Source organism: Poecilia mexicana, unplaced genomic scaffold, assembly GCF_051168715.1.
Source record: "Poecilia mexicana isolate PSO_F unplaced genomic scaffold, ASM5116871v1 scaffold_7, whole genome shotgun sequence".
Lineage (NCBI taxonomy): Eukaryota > Metazoa > Chordata > Actinopteri > Cyprinodontiformes > Poeciliidae > Poecilia > Poecilia mexicana.
Window position 1 is genome coordinate 5,232,155 of NW_028263376.1, and position 18,645 is coordinate 5,250,799.

General features: G+C 38.2%; 1 protein-coding gene across 2 annotated transcripts in view; it reads right to left on the bottom strand.

Moving 5' to 3' along the window:
- The window catches only part of klhdc8b (kelch domain containing 8B), a 97,078-nt gene that overhangs the window by 32,968 nt on the left and 45,465 nt on the right, over positions 1-18,645 (bottom strand). The gene's annotated exons all lie outside the window — the stretch shown is intronic.

Genomic DNA, 18,645 nt, shown 5'->3' on the forward strand with positions numbered 1-18,645 from the left:
TTACCAAAAAAAGTAGGTTTAAACGTTTAAATCTACTTTAAAAGTAGATTTAAAAACTTGAGAAAGCCCGAAGAAATAAACAGAGAAAAAAAATGAGTTTTTCTTCTTATAGATCTAATTTCAATATCAGACAAAGATAAATTTAAAGTATGTAGATAATTTTTTTTTTTACCAATTTTTAAAAAAATTAACAGATTTTTTTTTCTGCCTTTCTTGAACAAATAATAAATCATTAGAGGATGCACAGTTGGGGTTGAATTCCTAGAAGAAGACTTCAGTTTCTCTCCAGTCCTCACTCACAGAGTTGGCAGGCCTCATTTATGGTGTGAAAGAATTAGACCACTGCATGTCCGTTGCTGCTCCGCCCCATTTCCCCCCCTCCTCTCACTCTTTGTGTGCTTGACTTCATGTCATTCCTCCACAGTCTACCCACATCCTTCCTCAATCCTCTGTCAATCACTTCCCACACCTCACAGACTTCCTTTCTTTGCCTCCTGTGTCCCCTCTCTCTCCAGCCTGGTTCTAAAAGCCTCATCAGCCTGTCAGAGTGGCAGAGAAAGCCCAGACTTATCACCAAAAGGATGCAGGAAATGCAGTGATATGTCACTCCAGTGTACAAAAAGCACTCGGCTGCAATAGTTCTGCCTCCAACCTGCATAAACAAATTACAAACAAGGGAATGTTTATTTTATCACTTTTAAAGGGGCTGTCGTGTGTTTTCCAGGCCTATTTGCCATCTTACAGCACAATCAATTAACTAAATTAACTTAAATTGTTATAAAAATGTGGTATAAACCAAATATGACTTAAAATAAATTTAACTTTGCAATTTAGCATCTTAAAATTGGGCCCCTGTCTCTTTAAAAACTCATGCTCTTTCTGAAGTTCCGCCTTCAGGAAGTCATCACAACATGGCTCCTCTGTTAACCCTTTCACAACGTTTTTACATGTATTGTTGAGAAGTAGCATGTATTGCACAGTTCCACCAGGTGTTTGCCAATTGCTGCTGGCTAGTCTGAAGGAGCTGAGTGGGGGAGGTGCAGAGGAAGGATGCTCTGTGAGGCACAAGCTTGGAAATCGCAGCTCCTCTTTAAAGGCGGTCCTAGGTCGACAGTTGGATGGTTGCCATGGGAAATTAAAGGATTTCTCAAACATGCATGAAAGAATCTAAGTGAAACTCCAGGCATGTTTTTTTTTAAGGTTTTCTTGGCTCTAGTGACCTTTACTTGAAAGTAGTTTGACAGGAAAGAGGGTAGTGAGAAAGTGGGAAGACATGCAGCAAATGTCACTAAGCTGGGAATCAAACCTGCGACCATGAGGACTAAGGCCTCGATATGTGGGTCGTGCGCCACCACAGCGCCCCACTCCAGACATGTTTTTCATGATGAGAATAACATCATAACATGATGTAAAGCTCAAGAAATACTATTTTTTTATGATACTGTTCCTTTAAATGAAGTTAAAGAGCTTCTTCCAGCTCCAAATCCTGTGCAGCGTCTTGTAATATAAATATTAAGTGCTAATAGTTTTCAGATAGAGTCTGAAGGAGTTGGGATAAATTACAGTTTGGAGCAGGCAGCTAGGGAATTCTGCCAGCATGTACTCTTGATAAAGAACAGGAGAATCATCTTCCTGGCCTCTTTTGTTGTACTCACATCCTCCTCTTCCTTATTGCTATGCTAAGCAGCTTATACTCTATGTGTGTGTGTGTGCGGTTTTATGTGTGTGTGTTCGTATTTACACTGTACATTAAAGGCATGCAAGCCTTGGAGGCTGCGTTATTCAAAGTGTGAAAGCGCTTTGAGTCCCAGATTCCGGCACTATCCTACTTTTTTCCTACTGTTCCTCCTCCTGTTTGTGTCTGCCATTATTTTTAGATTTCCACCCATCAGCCTCGTCGCCTGGAGTCGAGCTTGGTGGGGCACTCCACTGCTCACGACTGCTGTTCAGCTTCTTCCTCCCAAGAAATCTGCAATTCAGATGAATTGCGTAGGAAGAGAAAAGCAGTAAGGTAGCACCTGGCGCCTTGCGGAGCGGTGATGAATGTGTTGAACTTTGGCTCAAAGGAGGAGTCCAGGCCTGATGGATCGACTGAGGAAGAGCAGCGGAGGGGAAAAAAAGGGTTCTGGAGGTCAGCAGAGCCACCTAGTCTCTGTGTTTTACTGCTGACAGGATGATTGAAAGCGCACTCACACACGTTGTAAGGAGAATTTAAGACTGTTTTTACAATCTACTGAAGGATAGTGTCACGCTTTTTTGCCCCCTGGCCATGGTTCAGGTCATTAATACTTTGTGGTTTCTCACTGAATTGTCACTTTACTTTTTTCTTGATAAAAAGTCTTGACAGGGTGGCAAAGAATATTTTTAGCTAAGGACACTATATTTGGGTCTTTTTTTGTATGTGCCGAGGTGAGCGACACACACACATGCACACACCACACGGTTGAAATCCAGTGAAATATATGCTGAGTGTGCACATAATACTCCATGTTAGGATTTGCATGTTTATAGTGACTAGTGTGACAGAGTGCAACACAGAGAGACAACCAAGCACACACTCCGATATCTGAGGATAATTGAGAGTAATCACTAACCTATCAGTGTGGACTGAGGCAGTACCTGCATGTGAATGGAGAACATGCAAACTCCATGCAGAAAGAGCCCAGATCAGGATCCAAACCCAGGCCTGGGCTGTGAAGCAGCAGTCCCATTAATGCCCCTCCTGACTCTCCACTGCTTCCTGCTTCACTTCTGAGGCAGTTGATATTTGCCAGACTGCTTCGTAGGGACATTAGGTTCGATTTTCTGTTTGCACATTTTACTCTACAGTTTACAAAGTGAGTCGGACTGCAGTCTCAGGCCCCTAAACACAAACGTAATTTCAATGTTGTTCCGTTGAAACAACGTATCTTTTCCAATAACAAACAGGGCAACGTTACTAAATAGAGACGCCATCTATTTTTTATACTGAAGTGAAAAAGGCAGACATGCACATTAATTCCACTGAATTCCCTGTTCTACACTTTAAAACAAAACTGGGCTTCAATCCACATTTCCATATCAGACTGAGCTGTCAGAGCATGTGAAGCTCGATTTGCCTAATAAATGTGCTGCAGGGCTGGAATGCAGCATTTTCTTCAAAAGCCAGCAGAGAAAAACTTGATAGCAGGACCAAAAAGGACAGGAGAGCATGTCAAACTGTCAGCTTGTACACTAGCCATTTTTTCTTGGCCTCTAATGCTAAATAGGAAAAAGAAAGCAAGGGAGATTCAGCTGAATCATGTGCAATGAACTGAAAATCCTGGATGAACTCAGCTTCCAGCACAGGAAGCCGAGTTCCTGTGCTTAATTCTTCAGTCAAAGAATCACAGTTTTGTCCCAACATGTAAGGAGAGGACTGACGTAGATTACTGGATACAAACCACAAAGAAGAAGAAAACAGGAAGTAACTGAAGGATCATAGTGTGGCATTTTTTGTGATGACTTCACGCTTTAACAAACTTAATTCACACATGATTTTAATTGCATTTCTTATTTAATGGTAAGAGCACTGTGGGTTGTGTTTTTTCTACACTAGCAGAATATTAAAGGTTGGCTCACATTTGCAATGAAAACACAACTACTGACAAGTTTTGTGACAGATTGCAGAAGAGCTATCACAAGCACGTTGACCTAGAGTCACATACTCCATGTGGTATGAAAATGGCAGTGGATAAACTATAAAGAGCTAAAATGCTAGTCTTCAGCTCACTGACATGCTGCATTCAAAATGTAAACAGTGTATAAGCTAAAATTAGTAAATATGCTAAGGATAACTCAAGCTGTGTTCTTTCAGAGTAACATGCATAGTGCCTTCTGCATAGAAGTCACTGCTCTTGTTGCATTATAATAGCAGGCCTGGAAGTGGTATTGGTATAGTACCAGTAGTTTTTTCATTGTAAGCACTAGTTTCCTAAAAAAGCCTGAGAGCCTTTGTTCTAACTTTCAGTTTTATCTGCCTTTTTGCCAGTTTACCTTTTTGTCCATCAGTCTAACACAGTAAACCATGAAACTTAGAGAGCAGATAATTAGCAAAGACTGGATAAAATCACCCAATTATGGCAAAACATAAAGAAGTAAACAATGGAGGCTATCACACCAAAGACGTAAAGAGACTGAAGTGAACTCTGAGCTCCTCACTAAAAACATCAGATGTGAAAGGCTCCCAGCAAAATAAAAACAAGACGAAGCACCCGTGTCCATCCACGGCCGAACGCCTGACCCCATCATCTGCTGAACCAGCTGCTCCTCTTGAACACGCCGTCAGAAAACCTCCATCACTCACACCACACCAGATCACTCAGATTGCCTCAGTGGGGTCCTCTTTTATCCTGCTCCTGCCTTCTTCACTAGGTCCGACCGCCATTCGCTTCCCTCTTCAACCGTTTCCTTTGTCTGGCCATCTTTTGACCTGCAACATCCTGTTTTTGACACACCTGTTCTGTCGCTACCTCCTTAGGAGAGCAGGTCTGTACTGCTGCAACAATTACACCTGACCTACTATGTTTTAGGGGAAGTGGAAACAAGCCATTTGATACCGAACAGAAGAAAATAAACATTTCATTAGTTGCATAAGCAGTCTATGAAAAGCTTGGCTGCATTTTTTTGTGTTCACTACTAATACAGCTCCTGCAGCTATTACGTGCTCTTTTATCAGGCTTCTGCATGAAGATGTGACTCAAATTAGAAACAGTCTATTTTCTAACTTAAATTACATTATTTGAATGAGTAGAAATACACAGAAGACCAGCATTAGGTTTAACATTTGCCAGTTACTTAAAGAGAAGTAGCTACAGCAACAGGAAATTTAGTTTGGAGGCAGTGCGCCACAAAGATCCTCCTGTGTGAAACGCATACTGAAAATGGAACATATAACATTTTTTTGGTCAGACAAACTTATGATTATCAGCTTATCTGGATTTGAAATTAATTACAATGCTTACAAAGTTAAAACTGCAGACACTACCTCCTCATAACCTGTTAACAAAACTTTCAAAACTTCAGAACCATTAATATTGTTTTATTTTGTGTCTTGTTCATGTTCTTTAATGTGTTTTGCTTGACTTATGGAGTGTGCTTCATAGGATGTCTACCATAAAATGACATTTGCTTTCTTGCACGGCTTCAATTTGGATTTTGTGGAGTGCTTTAAAACCGAACACACAAATGGCAGCGTGACATTTTCAGCCGTCTGGTTCAGTGTAACAATCAGTAGAAGTCACAGCAGAGTTGGGGACATGCTGATGAAGGACACCATTAGGGCAGCAGAGACGAAGCCAGGGTCTAATCAAACAGTTTGTTTTAACAGATCTCATTTTATACCTCACATAAGTGCCTTATTTCCACAGTGTACCGCCTTTTTAACCTGCACAGTTTGCAGCGGATCTTTACTTAACATACTAACATCTTTCCACATGGTTATTTATTCATTCTCATTGGAGTTAAATAACTTGTTGCCAGCTGAAAGATGATCACCCAGGAAGTGACAATCCAAGTCTATCAGCACAGCAGGGAGACTCAAGAAACATTTTTATTCACACACCAAAAAAAGAGTCACAATCATAGATCCAGCAGGTTCTCAGTTTTGCAGTAGCAACATTCCCTGTTCCTTAGTGAAATACTTACTTCACCAGACACTCGCATGCTGACAGCAACTGAACAGCATGCTGTAAGACATATTTCACATTGTGGTGGAAATATTTTGGTATCTTAATGAAGGTAAATGTACACAACAATTACACTGGAAAGCATAAAAAATAGATTTATTTATTTTTTTTGGTGTATCTGATGGTATAAGAACTTGATTTGTTTTTCACAGCATGTCCCTGGACTATGTTCAGTAACATCTGTCTTTGTCTCCTGCACCAAGAAGCAGCCAAATGAAGCATATGTCATCCAAGCAGTCCACAAGATGGAGCAAAATTGAATAACTCATGAGAAGAAAACCAATGTGTATGAGAAAAGAGTGTAAAATCTATTTCTAATATGTTGGTCGGTTGGTCAGCCTGATAGAATAACAATTTATTTGAGAAGTAAGTGGAAAACTGGCCCTGTCAATTCTTGCAAGAAAAAAAATCTGTCACAGTCAGATATAGTCATTTCACATGTCAGTAGCTGGATTTCCACTACAAATATGCAAAAAATCTTTGTCTATATGCTGATCTGCTGATGTCAAAAAAACACAACACATGGATTCGACATGTTCAAATCACACACAACTTTTTATGAACTGTGTGATGCTGTAAGCTGCATGTAGTATGAAAACAAAAACAATCATCCTCCAACCACTTCCTGTCATCTCCTTCCTCATTTTCACCAGTAGTAACATCCTGTCATGTGATGCGAAAAAATGCTTTGATCACAGTTTTTTGAACACATTTCGATACAGCCATAAAACCACCTCATTCTAACGCTAAAACGTCCTTACCACTGGTTGTGCTGTCTTCACATCATCAGCTCGGTGTCAACATACTAACATACATGACATACACATCCAGTTGGATGTGAACACTGTTTCCTGCCGAGCAGCGTCCTGTGTGAGTCGCTGCGTCAAAATATGCGCAGTTGGTGAAGTCCAGACAGACAATGAACTAAGTACACTCGAGTATGTTGGGGCCAACAAGAAACTGCGACTGTCCATGTGACACAACACGTTGTTGTTAGGTAACCAAAGAGCTAACGCTACAGAGATACTTAAAAAAAATTCACTGTTAAGACCCTACATGACCATCCTCAGCATTTTCCTACTTACTAATCAAGTAATCGAGCCTCTTCTTTTTATTCTCATTCTTTGAGACATTTCCACATCTACCATTCAATCAGTTTTATTCAGCCAGTTGATCAGGGGCTAAAAGACAGTTTAGAATGAGTTAACATTCCTCACTGTTTGTCCCTCGGCAGGATAATTCACGTTGCAGCTGCTTAGGGATACACAGATGCACTGAGCAACAAAAAGCCTTTTAGCAGTCTGATTATCTTAATGGCTCTGCCCATCTTTTGATCATTCTGTTCTGATTTCTGCATTCTTGTGAGTTCTCAAAAAAAAAAAACATTACTCTGTTTTTTTTTTTTTTTGTTTTTTTTTTGTTATGCTGAACAATATGCCATTTTCCCCTTAGAAATTCAAACCTGTGGTCCAGTCCATTTTGGAAAATTCTGGTTTACTTATTCCACAAGAGAAGCCGATGCAGGTTGATGGACTTCCTATCAGTTCTTCTGTTTTCTACAGAGTTTGATTGGCCTTTCTACGGCATGAGCAGTGTGTTGTCCAAGGTCATGTCATGACAAGGTGGAGGGTCAACTTACCGATGTTCCAACCAGAGGATTTCTCCTGAGTTAAGGAGAGGGTTTTTACTGTCTGCTCAGTCAGCCAGTAAGAACAAATGTACAAATTCAGGGAGTTTTCCTCTTTAAATGATGGTTTATTTTACAACTTCAGTGTAAAATAAACGTGATGATGGGTAGGTATTAGAGATGCACCAATCCAATATTAATATCTGTATCGGTCCCGATATTGAAAAATATTCTAGACTGGGTATCTGTGACAATGTGGCAATCTATAAGGGAAGATCTGTTCAGTTTAATTTTCAATCTACATTATACCTTGAAATCCTAATTGTACTTTATGAACCATTTGAAAGGATTGCTGCAGTTTATTTTTTACATGTTTGACCAAGGTAGTCGATCTATTATTTTTATTTTTTTTTATTTCTTTATTATTTGTTTTACATTGATTGTTATTCTCCTCATTGTGTTGTCTTTACATGTTTGACCAAACTTGGGAAGCTATTGGTGTATTTAAGTGTGCTGCACTGGTACAGAGTTATAAATTTGTAATTCAGTCTATCTGTGCTGAAAACAGACATGTTTTAAATATTTTTAATAACTGCTTTTTTGAATCATATCAGAAATGAAAAAAGTGGATTGGTTCATCCCTAGTGGGTATAGACAGGTGTACTCTCCTAATAAAGCATAGAAAACAACACTAATCACAGTATCTCCTATAGTTTATGTTATATATGGGTTTAAAGTGTTTCGTTGTCTTAAGTCACTAATCTGTGAAGCCTGTGAAGAGGATTCAACTAATAGTTTGGAAGATTCTGTAATATTCTAAGAACTGTTAGTGTAATGATCCAATGCAGATACATGCAGACGACCTCTAACATTACACACACACACACACACACCCCCACACACATACACACACACAACAGCACGGCATAAAAGCTGCATCTTTAAAGTCTTCCAGAACAGAGAACCTCCACGGCTCCATCTCTGCATTATTCATCTGATGAACTCCTCATACAGTGAACATTTCTCCTCTTTGGTTGTGGCTCATCGGTGGATGTTGGAGCATAAAAATAAAAAAAATCACTGACTCACTCGCTGGCTTTGCACTCAGTAGATAGGAAGGAGATGCAAAAGGCAGCAGCTCCAGAGCAGCTAAATGGTTTTATGTATGAGGTGAATCCTCCGTGTCTGATCATGCATTTGTTGCTCAGAAGCAAATATAAAAATGTTTTAGTAGAAATATAAAGAAGACATAAGATGATTCTCTGTTAGTGTTCTTTAATACTGTTTAATAACCTACTCAAAGGGAAGTGAAGGTGTTTGTATGTTGAACACAAGCTGTAAATTCAGTATTCACCACTGATCTCCTCTCTGAATAATGTGTTCATATTACCGTCAATTAAAAGGATCAAAGGAGTGTTTTTTCCAGCAAGTATAGTTCCCATTGCCATTTCCTCCTAGTATTTTCTCTCACCAGTTCGAAGACTCTAATTTAAGTCAGATCACACACACCAGTAAGTCATGTGGTCTAGAAATTTTATGATCATCTGAAAAGTAACGAGGTAATCTAAGCAGCAATGCAGGGAATGTTGATCCAAGAGAGAGAGATGGAATAAAACACGGTCCGGAGATAACATGATTCAGTATACTGTGTTAATATTAAGATGAAACTTATCATCCAATGAAGATATGAAACATAATAAAAAACTCTTACACTGCCATCCTATAATAACATCGTAAGAACATAACCCGAGTTGTGACCTTTTTTTTTTTATAACATTATGGTGGTGCCATTTATAAAGTTAGTCAAAAATTAAATACCAACATTTTGGGAAGAAAAAAAAAAACGAGGCTTCATTTTTTTAAGTAATTTTTTTTTACCATGTTATTCATTCTTTTATAACTATCACAGTTTCAAACTAAATTTTTAGTCCAGTAAATATTTAGACCAAAGCGGTAACACTTTATTTGAAAGGGGGTTGAATAAGACTGACATGACACTGTCATAAACATGACATAACACCTGTCATGAACATGAATAAGCCTTCATGAATATTTATGACTGTTGTCATAAAGCGTCATTCAGTAAATTATGACACTTTTAATACAAAGTTGACATTATTCAAAATGTCTTTGTTGTGACAACTTGACATTAACCAAGAAATCATTACTTATATAAATTTGTTATAAAATAATTACTGATTGCACTTTAAAAATTAGGTAACTTTATGTTATTAAAGGTAAAGTTTAAACAGTAATGTGCCATGGCCTCCCCTGTCAAAGCTTCTTACTGTCAAAGGGAATCATTTACCCTGATCGCCTGCATTAACCTGTGATTTGAATCATGATGAGTCCCATCAGGGGGGCCAGTCAAACATGTACCTGCCTGCTAGCTCATGACTTGACTGTAAATGTCGTAAAATGATTCATTTACGTCCAGTCACAGCACATCAGAAAGTAGCTCAGAAATTCAGAGTTTTTGTTGTAGGGTTGTGTTCAGTCATTTAAGGTAATATTCAGCTATTTTTTATATTTCCCCTTTTATTGCTTTCACAAATCAATTGTGAACAACAAAATGTGTTTTTTGACAAAAAACAAACAAGAAAATCTTCATGCTGTAATGGTAAGCACAAATACTACTTAACCAATGAATGAACTCTAACTCTAACCATAGCACCAGTTGACTGGACCTCTGTTAAATTAGGTCAGTGACTTTAAAAGGGGATGAATATTTCCATCCATCCATCCATTTTTTGTACACCCTTGTCCCTAGTGGGGTCGCGAGGGCTGCTGATGCCTATCTCCAGCAAACGTTTCGGGCGAGAGATGGGGTACACCCTGGACAGGTCACCATGGCAACGCAGGGACAGGTAGGACAAACAACCATGCACACACACCTGGGGAGAATTTAGAGAAACCAATTTACTTCACAGTCATGTTTTTGGACTGTGGGAGGAAGCCGGAGTACCCAGAGAGAACATACCATGCACAGGAAGAACATGCAAACTCCATGCAGAAAGACCCCGGGGCAGGAATCCAGCCCAAGACCTATTTGCTGCAAGGCAGCAGTGCTACAAATTACATATTTTAATTTATCATTATTTTTGTAGAAAATAATGAAGGGGTTTATTTTGTTGACTATGGTTTTTTTTGTAAAGATAATAAAAGGGTAAAACATCCATAAAGGAGGCCTGTCACCACGGCAAGTGTTGCTGGATGATAAACTTCCCCAGTAATTATTGCAAACTGGAAGATAAGATAAAACACAAAAAAAATAAAATAAAATAACTAAAACAGAAATTAAAAATACAAAAATACCCTTCAAAAAATATTAATCATCAGAATGGAAAGAATCAAGCTCATTTTAATTGATCATGTCATTGATTGATTATTATTGCAACAGTCTTAACAAGAGGGTGAACACTTTTCATAAGCACTGTACCTAAAGTAAAAAGACATTAAGTGTGCTAAATCTTAGAACTGTGTAGTTTGGCTTCACTTTATGGTCACATGGCCACAAAAAAATAACCACAAGGTGCTATTAGCGAGAGCAATGGTTTATGTAGGGCAGAGCCTCAGGCTGGGATTTAGGGGAGAACCAAGGTGAAGCAACGATGAAGTTAAGCCATTAGTGAAATTAAAAGGTGTTTGATTAAGCTGGATGGACTCTTTGGAAAAAGCAAAAGGTCAGACTATTGAAGGGAGACAGAAAGGAACAAAGTATAGTGTGAAAAGGTTAAGGAAGACACCATCAAGCAGGTAATGGAGGTGTGATTATGCAAAGGAAGTGAACAGGATTAGCTGATGGGATCGCTGCTCAGGAGGAGGAGAAGAAGAAGAGGCCTGATGAGGTAAATGGACAAAAAATCCTGTCAACATATTCAGCTGGGTAGTGATGCATGTTTGGGTGGATTAATGCTCATGATTACTTCAGTCAAAAAAAAACATGCATACTATTAATGATATTTCTATATATTCTTTAATTAGGTTCATAAAAATGTGGGCGCATAAAAAACATTTTAGGTTTAATGATGGAGCCACATTTATGAGAAGAAACAATTTTAACAATATTTTTGGTAAAACTAAGAATTTTTTTTTTAAATCTTGAATTTTGCTTAAAAGAAGAAAACTACAGAAATGCTGAAACATCGAGTTCCTTTAAATTAAGCCCATCTGTTTAGAGCTGCATTTGATTTGTAGTAAATTGAAAATTAATCAACATATTTGATGTGTATTTGCTTAACGATTTTGATGGTGGGATTTGACAAAATGTAAGGTTTATTGACTGTTTCATAATTGGTGACTGTATTATGATTTTATGATGCCTTATTGCTGAAAATCTGCTAAAGAAATAAACTTGAACTGAAATTTTTTTTTAAATTTTCTCAAAGACACATAAGATTTCATAAATCTCAAACTGCAAAAGTAAACACTAGCAAACAACATTTGACCAACAGATAAATCAGTCTGGCCTGGATCTTTCTGGACATTTCTCCACACACTGCAGCTGTCCCATGCCATGAGCACCGCCTATATGCAGCGTTGGTGCAACCGGGACTCAAATATTGCAACAGTGATGCAATAATAACACCACTTATCTCAAGTCATACTTCCAGCACTGATAAAGACTCGCTCCAGGAGGCTGGATACTTGAAAGTAAAACAGATTTATGTAGATTTTAAATGAGAAACAATCAAACGCAGTCTAGAATTATTTCAGCCATGTGTGTCGAACTCTCTATAGGCTCTAAAGCAGAGGTGTCCAAAGTGTGGCCCGGGGGGAAATTTGTGATTCTTGAAATTATTTTGTAAAAAAAAGTTGGCCAACAAAATAGAAAACAATTGACGACCCTAAAAATCTTTTAATAAAGCAAAGGCCTGAAGCTCTTTTATGTTCGGGATCTTTAATGATGCACAAGTTCTAAACGACTTTATTTATTGTTGAGCAGGTAAGACAAAAAAAATATATATATATTTTTTTTTAAATCACAAACTTTATACATTTTGGGGGATTTTATTTCATGAAAATAAATGTAGTTTCACTTTGTCAGTTTTGGCCCAGAGGGCAAAAGGTTTGGACCCCACTGCTCTAGAGGGTCAGAAAGAACCTTCAAAAAAAAACAGCTGCGTCATCTGTATACTGCTGAGGTACATGAATGTAAAAACATGTTCTATATTATTTAACTTTAACTTTGGACATCAGCTGTACACATACAGCAGAAGATACAAGGGATTGTATCCTTTTTCTTCTATCTCACACCAATGCAACAGTTGAAGGCACTGAAAATAGTAGCTGACATGTATTTATTTTATTCAAAATCAATATTCCAGACATTTTGTTTTTAAATCAAATAAAGCAAGTATCACACAAGACTACCTGACTTATCAAGGAAAGTAGAAAGTGTTTCTGCCTCTGGCTTAACCTGCCTCCTATTCTACTTTCTGAACCTGTAGGAACCGGCAGTACACCAGCAGGGCTCTGTTAGGAACATCTGGACCAATAGGATCCCTGATGTATGAAGGAGCTTATGAAGGGCTTAATATGTGAGGAGAATTTTAAATGGAGCCACTAAAGGGAAGCTAAAACAGGAGAAATATTCTGTCTCTTCTATTTTCAACAAGGTTCCTGCTGCAGCATTTTGCATAAAGTCAAGGCTTTTAACTGATCTTTATGTAACTGGATATGAATTGCCTCCGTTTGTCTTCTAAAGTGCCTTAAAATTACATTTCCTGTAAAACGGTGCTATAAAAATACACTGGGATTAAATTAAGGCTTTTCTGTGTGTGTATTTCTGCCACTCCACTTCTAGTTATGAGCTTCTTTTGTCTCCATAGGCAACCTTCCTGTTAGCTTCACTTCAAAATCCCACCCCCCTCTGCTTTAGGTTAGCTTACCACCAGTTTCTGTCTCACACATCTTTGCCAATTGCTGCTCATCTGTTGTTTAATCATCATTAGTGTCCTCAGTACACACAGCGCCCTCCACAAGTATTGGCACCGCTGGTCAAGCTCTGTCCAATAGTTGAAAATAAATAGTTGTTATGGAGACATTACTTACAAGAGGACAGACTCTGCTGCAGTTCTCTAGCAGTGCATCCTGATCCAGCCTCGTTTGTCACAGTTTTTATTTATCTACAGATGGGGACAATTTTAGACAAATAACAGCATATTGTCCATCTCCTGAAGTAAAGATCAACACACATCTACCTTCTTGAATTGTATGTTCCATTTCTGCTGTTTCTAAGAGAAACTGGCCACTGTCATATTATGTTTGAGATCCTCCAACAACTTTAACAGTATAAAATATGTAAGAAGTGTCTAATATTTATTTTGAAGGAAATATGAGGAGTTTTTTTGTGATATCCTTGCTTTGGTTTGCTTTTTCATTTTATTAGCTTTTTTTATCTTCATCACAATATTATGTCACCTTCTCTGATTGAAAGCCCTAGAATTGGGTGAAAATAAACCATTTGTGAAGCATCAACAACCTGGTGCAAATTAACTCCTGGTATAAAGCTAATGCAGAAACAATTAGCTACTAATTGAGGAAAAGATAAGTAGGGGGTTTAATTTTCTGCAAATTTTTAATGGTAAACTTTTACATTCGAAGGTTTCTTTCTCTGTGAGTTTGTTCTTATTGCTACTTATGTTAAAAAACAATATTACTGTCACTACATCAGGGTTTTCTCCACATGGAAATGATTGTGGCGCACTGTCAGATGTTCGCTTTTTGAATGTAAACCATATGAGATATGTATAAATGTATATATAAAGGCTACATATGCCACTTATACTAACCATAATCAGAGTTTGAAATAAATTTAAATATCATGAAATATTAAAATTTACCTAGTTTTGAAAAACCAACACCGCTGGCTCCTGTCTGTCTGGCTACTGTGCGCTGCGCTGCTTTTAGGAGTGAAGAAAAAACTAGTGATGACAGTTCAGAGTAGAGGAAGAGAAAAGGTGAAAGAAGGGTACCAAAGGGAAGTGAAGTTGAATTCATTTTCAGTTCAACTAGCCTGTGGAAAAAACACTAATGTTAACATATTTCAACAGTAACATAGTTAATTGATATAATCAGGCCATATGCACAGTTTTCCCTCTGGACAGACTAGTATCATGATTAAAAAAAAATCCTAGAGGAGACCCAGTCTGTACATCTATATTTGGGTATTTGTTCTAAAGTAAATCTGCTCTAGTACTGCATTGTTGTTGCCATGTTTGAAAGACCGGTGGCAAAAGAAAAAAAGCACTTTGTTTCGGTCTGAAACGACCAAAATAACCGATACTGAAAAAGTTAGTTGCTCCTAAGTCATGGATTCTAGGTTGGGGTCAGACTTATGGATGTTTGAAATCCACTGCTTTGGAAATCTGTCCCATAGAGACACTGTACATGACGCTGGGTATGATTAGGTTGTAGATTTATTTGAACGGTGTAAAATGCCCACTCCTCCTTCAAATTCTTCCAGGGTTCTCCACATAGCACCCGGGACGTCAAAAAGCTACCCAACAGTAGCAAACCACCATTATCTCACCAATGTTTTGTACATACTCAAACTGCACTGATGGTCCCACTTTCAATCAGTCTGTTGTGAAAGGGAGGTTGCAACAGTCGCACAAATAACACATAAGATAGCAATTTGCTAGCGCTATCATTAGTAAATGTTAGTGATTCAGTCAATCTACCAAATAATAAAACCCAACACCACACTGGTTCCAACCTTATACCTGATTCTTGCTGTTTGCTGTGTATTCATTTTAATCCCAAATTAAATATGGGTAGCAGTTTTTACAAGAGGAAAAGTTACCTCTTTGCTACAACATGATTTTCTTTGCATTCCCTGTATTTTTGTTTAAAACTTTATGGTCCAGGATGTTTTCCATTTTGTTCTGTAGTGTTTTACATTCCTCTCCACTGGATCAAGACAAGTCCATCCTACCCTAACAGGGTATCATGTGGTTAGCTTGGGGCAGTTTATTACAAGGATGAATCTTTGAAGAGTAAACACCTTCCACAGGAACATTAATTCCCCTCAACGACATCCCATTTTCCCACTGCAGCTGTAATGCCCCGAATAAGAGCTGCTTTTTCCTTTCTGTCCTCAAACGGCCACTGTGAAATGTAAATGTTCACACTATGGTCAAAAAAATACTTCACTGTCCTTGTTTTTGTTGTTGCCCTGCCCTGCAGTTATACTGCAGACCCTGAATCGTGTTGGACCAATCAAATTACAGTTTATTTTCAAAAAGGGGCGTTCATAATGCTCAATGCAATCTTTGTTATCGGTCTGCCTGTCTGCTCTCAGCAATAATAAGCGACTCTAATCCATATTCAGAGAGAGTGTCATTGAGACAGCACTGATACCTTATTATCTTCCTCACCATTATTATGCATGGAGTGAAAGTGGAGATGGTGCGACGGCCATCGACACATGGGAGGAGGTGGCAGAATACAGTAAATGTGGAAATGTGAAAAAGCAGGAGAGGGAAATAAGTGAGACCCGAATGCATCAGAAAGATGGCTGAAAGGAAACGAAAACTGAATTTTTTCAAGTGATGAACACAGCGTCAGGATGCAGTTACACATTTACATCTTTCCAACCTGAACAAATGATAAACTTGTAGTTTTCTGATGTCATTAAACAATCACAGATTCACCCAAAAAAACAACAGAGACTTTGAATTTGGTGTAAGGTCAGGGGTCAACGGTTTACGGTCAGGTCTAGCTTGCATTTGCAGTAAAACCAGTAAGGAAAGGGAAATAATTAAAACAGGACAGAGTGTACTTTTACCGCCTGTTGTGTCACATTTTAAGCTGCTTTTAATGTGAAGGATGTTTCAAAAATTTGATTGATTGATAAAATACCTCAAATTAGTGCTTCTGCCTTTGTTTGCTGGACTAAAGACGGATGAAAAGGTTTTTCTCCAGATGTAATTGCCATGCTGTACTTGTCACAGTTTTTAGTCTCAGTGTTATTTTTGACAGCCCTATAATCAACAGTAAAAGGCAATGTGTGCAAAGAGCCTTTCTTCTCAGTTTGAATGACTAAAACATCATACAGAAACAGCAACAATTGTATCGTCACAAATTATATTTTCTTTTACAGTCACCACAGCAAAGTGAGATGAAAATGCTTAACTGCTATCTTGGCTTCCTTTTCGTCTTCTCCACAACTTTTATACTTTTTTTTTATTTTTTGTTGTTTTTGTTTTATTCTAAGCAGTGTTTTAGAGTGGATGTATAAATTATTATAGTCCTCACAATCGATGCATTGGTTTTTACAAATAGGGATTTCAATAATTTGATGAATATATTCTAGTTTTAGAACCTTGTGTCACTTAAAGAAAAACAATTATTGTAATGTTTAATGGTTTTTGGAAAAGGCCAAGAAGAAAGCAGTAATTGGAACTTTTATTATTAATGTACTTCTCTGATGAAAACAATTTTTTTACCACCATGTTTTGTGTGAAAAGAGATGATTTTAATGTATTATTGCATATCTCTTCCAGTACAAGGCTCAGTATTACACAACGATGTGTTGGTCAAGAGTACAGGATTCATGTCAATCAAAACCAGCAAAGATAATTATTTTCTTTCCTTTATTTGTTGAGGGGTTTTTTTCCCAAATGACTGCAGTCATATCAAATACTGTATCCTGATAAGGTCAACTATTTGACAGCAGACGCTTCGGGTCCATGCATGTCAGTCCATTTCTGACTCCTTAACTTTATTTTTTCCAAATGTCATACCAAAATCATATTCACAACTGACCTTTCAGCTTCCAGCAGTGCCAATGTCAGGCTGGACGTCTGTATCATACAGTATTATGTGTCATGTCTGTTTCTAAACCACTGCAAGCTTCATTTTGTCAGCATGTTCTTGAAGAGCGTTTGAGAAACAGACAGACCGTATCTTCCACTGATCATAATTTACAGAATTATATCCTTCACACCATCTTGGTTGACATGAGTTACAACAACGCTTCATTTTCCTGCATCAACTATTAATTCCTGTGAACTGGTGTAAGTGTTCAGCTCACACTCCCTGTTTAGATCAAACTCTCCAAAATAAAAACCACAAAATGAATCATCTAACATAGAATAGGTCTGTTTGACACAGTTATTAATGCAGCATTTTTTGGTCTGTCTGTGTTGAAGTTTAACTACATCGTATTAACAGCATGTGGAGTAATGGCTGCGAAGAAAGCCGACGCCACGTGGAGAAAAATGAAGAGAATTTTCATGTTGAGCTTTTCAGGCACAACAAAAGCCTCCCAGCAGCGTGTCTTCCTGTGAATGCGCCTATTAGGACAAAAAGGGACCACTGAGCCGAACCGCATCAAGTGAGACAGGATATGCTAATGTAATTTTGCATTAGTTGCTCTGTATCACTCTATTACCCAGCCGAAGCGGTAAACACAGCGCCGCTGGGGCCACCTGTTGGAATATAAGTGAGGAAACTGCAGTCTGGTTCTGGCTTCAGCTGCCTGCAACGATGAAGGGGACAAAGCAGGCTGGAAAAAGTGTCAAGGTGATACATATGAGAAGGCCAGACATAGAGGGAGATGTGACGGTGAGGTGCGTTTCCATCATGACGATACCAGTGGAGGATATGCACTTGTAATATTAGTCTTTCACTGAATTCTCTCGAAAAATTCCCTTCATTTTTTCAATATGAATCATGTACTTAATTCTGTCCGTGTGTTACATATAAAGCTTTACAAAACATATTGAAATGAACTCTGATGCTTTGTTTTCAGGGGATTTGTACAGAATAAATGTCACACTATATGTGAACAATGTTAAAAATAGTTTATTATAGATCAAGTTTTTTACCCTTTTTAACAGGTGTGTAGGTGTAGCTAAACGCAGGCATAGTGGTGGACACATTTCCACTAATCCTCTAATGCGCTAATTCACTAATAGTGGTGCTTATTTTTTGCTTATAGTGCGTTAGCCTTTTAGCCAACATTGAAAGCATTTATTCCACATAAATTCCCACCCACTAATTTACTTGGGTGTTTTCTGAACTTTCAGTTGAATAAAGTTCAATACTTTAACAGCTGTGAGTAGATGTACTTGACATCCTTCATACAGAGATTCTGGTCACACTTCCATTAATCCGCTGATAGTGGAACTAATCTTTTGTGTAACGCTTTAATGGTTTTGCTAACCATGAATATGTTAAGCACACTTAGCTTCCTCTAAATCACTCTTTCTCAAACTGTGGTCTCTGGACCACTGGTGGTCCGTTTCCTCTCCACATGTTCTCCACCCATGATGCAGTGCAGCAAATGACATTTATTCTGTACCC